Source organism: Juglans regia, chromosome 4, assembly GCF_001411555.2.
Source record: "Juglans regia cultivar Chandler chromosome 4, Walnut 2.0, whole genome shotgun sequence".
Lineage (NCBI taxonomy): Eukaryota > Viridiplantae > Streptophyta > Magnoliopsida > Fagales > Juglandaceae > Juglans > Juglans regia.
In genome coordinates this window covers 13552226-13557585 of record NC_049904.1, presented here as the reverse complement: position 1 = coordinate 13557585, position 5360 = coordinate 13552226, and the positions used below count along the sequence as shown (strand labels likewise).

General features: G+C 32.0%; 1 non-coding gene across 1 annotated transcript; it reads right to left on the bottom strand.

The window, feature by feature from the left end:
* Positions 1–107, bottom strand: LOC118348357. Its single transcript, XR_004801451.1, has one exon. It is a non-coding gene; the product is annotated as a small nucleolar RNA R71 (small nucleolar RNA).
* Positions 108–5360: the final 5253 nt, after the last annotated feature.

The following is a 5360-nucleotide window of genomic DNA, read 5'->3' as shown; positions in this document are numbered from 1 at the left end:
AAGTTAAGGAATGATATCACTATCTTCACCCAATTTGAGAGTGAATCATTATATGAGAAATAGAAGAGATACAAGGATATATTGCGCAAGTGTCCACATCATGACCTCCCAGTCTGGCTTCAAGTACATATGTTTTACAATGGTTTGGAACCCACAAATCAATCTATGGTTGATGCAGCCATAGGATGAGCACTAATGAGTAAGATCTATGAAGCTGCATATGAATTTACGTAAGAGTTGACATCTAATAACTATCAATGGACCACAGAGAGAGCAATGCCAAAGAAGGCGACTAGCGTCGTTGAGCTTGAATTTATGTCCGCAATTGCTGCTTAGTTGACAAATCTATCCAAAAAAATAGGTAAAAGGAATTTTAGTGCTATTCAAACTAATGTTGTTTGTGATCATTGCGCAGGAAATCATTCAAGTGTAGATTGCCAAGTGGGGAATCCTTTTGCCCAACAGAGTTATGAACAAACTCATTACGTGTCCAATTTCCAATGTCAAAACAATCATTATTCAAACACGATCATGGCTTGATGGAGAAATCACCCTAATTTTTCATGGAGCAATAACCAAATACCGATTAGACCACCTCAACAATTTCCACAACAAGAGAAGAAGCCAACACTTGAAAATATGTTCATGCAGTACATGCAAAAGAATGATATGGTGAACCAAAAAAACTCGGGTTCAATCCACAATCTTGAGGCACAAATTGGTCAACTCTCCAACATGCTTACCGAGAGGACAGTAGGGACCTTACCGAGCAACATTGTGACCAATTCAAAGGAATATGTCAAAGCCATAACGTTGAGAAGTGAGAGAACATATGACCAGCCACAGTTGGTAAATACCGAGCGAGATGAAAATGCTACTGGAAATGTGGATTTCGAGAAGAAGGAACCGAGTATGAGGTGAAAGAGACCGATTGGGAGGCGACCGACCAGCAAGCTGAGAAGACTAGAGATAATAAAGGGGCTGCAAAATCCAAGAAATCCAGGGAGTCTACTTCTGAAATTTACCCCTCTTTAATTTATGATCCACCAATTCATTTTCCACAATGATTAAAGAAAAATAAGATTGATAATCAGTTCTCTAAATTTCTGAGTATATTTAAGTAACTGCATATTAATATTCTTATCATTGAAGCTTTAGAGCAAATGTCTATATATGCAAAAAATTTTAAGGATATATTATCAAACAAGCGGAAGTTGGGAGAGCTTGAAACTGTGATGCTGACCAAAGAGAGCAGTGCAATTTTACAAAAGAAGTTGCCGCCTAAGTTGAAAGATCCGGGGAGTTTCATGATCCCTTGCACTATAGAAAATTCCTATTTTGATAAAATTTTATGCAGCTTACGATCAGTATTAATCTAATGCCTCTCTCAGTTTTCAGGAAATTAGGTCTTGGAGAAACAAATCTGACCACCATCTCTTTATAGTTGGTGGACAGATCTATTAAATACTCAAGAGGACTCATTGAGGACGTACTAGTAAAAGTTGATAAGTTCATCTTCCCGGCCGTCTACGTTGTACTTGATATGGAGGAGGACGAGGAGATCCCTTTGATACTGAGCCGACCTTTCCTAGCGACGTGGAGAATCTTAAATGATGTCCAACAAGGAAAATTCATTTTGAGGGTCGACGAGGAACAAGTCACGTTTGACGTGTTTAAACCTATGGAATTCCAATTTGAAGTACATTCTTGTTTTCAAATAAGCGATCGAGACATGTAGCATTCTATCATTCTCAGTAAAAACTTCATCATATAGTAAATAGAATAGCAATCTAGGTTTTTAGTCAAATATTAGCATTCCTAAGCAACATCAACCCTATAACATACATAACATTAACCTCAAATCATAAAAGAAAGCATACATTCTTTAAACTCATATCCTTAATGGTCGTTACACACTATTATTCCTGTGTGTTAAGGATAGCAAATCTTGCAACCATGGCTCTTTTCGTGGCTAGTTGATAATATGACATGACTTGAAAATAACATGATTATACATGAACATGATATGACTTGACTTGAACATGGCATGACGTAATATGAACATGACCTTTTTACATATACATGTTTGTTTACACGAATTGCAAATACTCCACAACTCCCTGATGGTTGTGTGCTCCTGTCGGTAATGCAACACATCACAGGAATCTACATCAGGTCTGAGTACGTCATAACAACTAAACTTGTAAATGTGTAGTTTGGCACCACCAACGTTGGGTGCCTGGTTTCACACCGGTAACCAGTTAATTAGGTCCCATTTGAAACCGGTCGACTGTACTTGGTCAAGTCAAGGGATTCCATATCCAATTTAAACACTTCAGCCTGGACAAATGAGTTTCACTAGGATAACTCCACATCCAAGCACTTGGGGTCTTGATAAAGTAAAAAGACTCATGCATAACTTGGAAATGTTTAGTGATATACTCATGTAACATATGCCATGTCATTCGTGGCATGTAAAAGATAAACATATAACATATAATATGACATTGATGGCATTTAATAGATAAACATATAATAAATGATATGAAGTTCATACCATGTAACAGAATAACATGCAATAGATGACATGGCGTTTGTGGTACTTCCAGTTTTATCGATTCCGGTCCAGTTTTTTCTATTTATTATATAGTATATATAATATAGTATATGATAGTATATAATAATATAGTGATAATATATTGTAGTATATTATAATATATAATATATAATATATTATAATATATTATATTATATTAATATTTATACTAATATAATATATAATATATATTATAATATATAGTGATATAGGATTTTAAAATTTATTTTTATATGAATTAATAATTTATCATATAATATAAAATTATTTTATATATAATCATATATATTATATATAAAAATTATATATAATATAAAAAATCATATAAAAAAAATATTTTATACAATATAAAAAATTAATATATATGAACTGGTCAGGTGTTAGAAAAAGAAAAATTGGAACATGACCAATTTTTACCGATTTTGAGAAAAATAAAATCGGTACCGGACCAAACCAAACCCGATACTGGACCAAACCCAGTGGTTCGGTCTGGTTTATCAGTTCACTGTTTGTTTTTCACCCCTAACTCCAAGGACTGTAAAAGTTCATAAATACTCTCCTAACATATTTATCGTTCAAAATTAAGTAATAGAATGCTTGACTAAACAATGAAAAATCACAAAATACAACTTTGGACAATCGGCTTGCATAAAAACCATGAAACCGAGTACAGCATACTTTGGACTTGAAACAAAGTGACTAGATTCTTGATTTCTATGCAAAAAATATTCAAATAACATAACCATATACCTCACATTCAAGTTCTAACTTGATTTAAAATTTAAAGCTTGGATGTCATGGAAAAACTTTCATCAAAACATATGATCAAACCCAAGAACCTCTAAATTGAGTTTAAAACAAACTCTCGATGTTTATCATCATTCCAAAAAATATTTAAACAATAAATCTTCAAAAATAAACTCTTAATCCATAGATCAAAGCCTCAAGAACAATATATATATATATATATATATATATAAATCAAAGTCATAGGATCAAGTTCCTAGAACCAAAATCACAAAGTAAGCCAAAACAGAAAATATTTTGAGTCAATCACTTTCTAACACTTTGAAGATTATGCAAAACTTTTTTTAGATAAACCTAGCATGCTTTGAATCAAACCTTAACATGTATAAAAATCATGTAGGCACTTCAACAATTTGATTAGATCCACACCACTTCATCAAAATTTCACAAAACTTCTAATGTTCATCAATAAACACCATAACCGAACCACTTCATCTTCAACCCAACTTTCAAGAAAAATTACTCAGTGCTACTCTGATATTGAATAAAAAATATTATAAAGTTAAAATATTGTTAGAATATAATTTTTTAATATAATTTTTATTTTGAGATTTTGAAAAAGTTGAATTATTTTCTATTTTTTATTTGAAAAGTAGGAAAAATTATAATGATTAGTTTGAAAAGGTTGTAATGATTAATTTGAAAGTGTTTGTATTTGAATGATATTTGGGAATGAAATGAGATTGGATGAGATGAGACATAATGAAAAATATTTCCATTAATTAAAATTTTACTATATAAGCTATCTTTGCTATTTTTACCATACACTAAAACTCTTTGAGAAATGATAGTTGCAGTCATGAGTGCGTAAGTGCAGTGCAATCATTTTGAAAAAAAATGAATAAATACGGGACTCACATGATAATAAATTAATTTTTTTAGCAGTGGACCCCATGCTTTTTCAAAGTGACTGCATGGTGCTTGCGCTCTTCACGACTGCATATAGCATTACTTGATGACCCGAGTTTATCTAGACTTGGCCCTTATAATTCGTTCTAGGTTACCATGGCATTTTAGGAGCCTTAGTTACTTTGGAAGGCCTTAGAGTCTTTGATTTGGTAACTTAAGCCCAAGAGTCTTTGATTTGGTAACTTCAGCAATCTCATTGGGTCTTTTGGTGTCTGTCTCCCAATAGGATAATGGTAATGAAGAGTACGGTAACTTAAGTTATTTTGTGGCTAAAAAAAAAAGGAAGGAAAACAATACTTATGGTTTTTAGACCTCAATTTTTGTGGAACTATCTTTTGAGGAGGTTTCGTGTTTTGGGAGTTTTAGGTTGTGTTTGGATGTTGAAGTGAGTTGAGTTGAGTTGAGTTGAGATGATAAAATATTGTTAGAATATTATTTTTTAATATTATTATTATTTTGAAATTTGAAAAAGTTGAATTATTTATTATATTTTGTATTGGGATTTGAAAAATTTGTAATGATGAGTTGAGATGAGTTGAGATAAGTTTGGAATCCAAACGAAACTTTAAACTATACTCTATAATTTTGGATGTTATATCTTTATGATACATGTTTACGTTTTGGACAATGTTTGAGATATGATATTAGTACGGTGCCATGTGCTTTGCAACTACTTATTGCGTTGTTTAGTTTATCCGACTTTTGCTATTTTTCTGCTGTTATGTTTTTGCATACTGCTAGTATACTTAGGTGTATAATATATTATTTTTCATGTATGAGGAGTGTGTAGTCTTGTGTTACATGTTCCGACATCACAATCACCGTCCAATTCCAAGCGGGGGCTAGGGGCTAAGGGCACCACAAGTAATGTCATTTTATATAAATATTTTTAATTTAAAATATGATTGCATAAGTAATTGTAACATGATTATACGAGTATTATTACTATTTTATATAATACGTTTACTATATATTATCAATTGAATTATTTTTAAGTATAGCTTAACCTTTAAGATAATATGTTTTTAATACTTTTATGTCAGTTCCT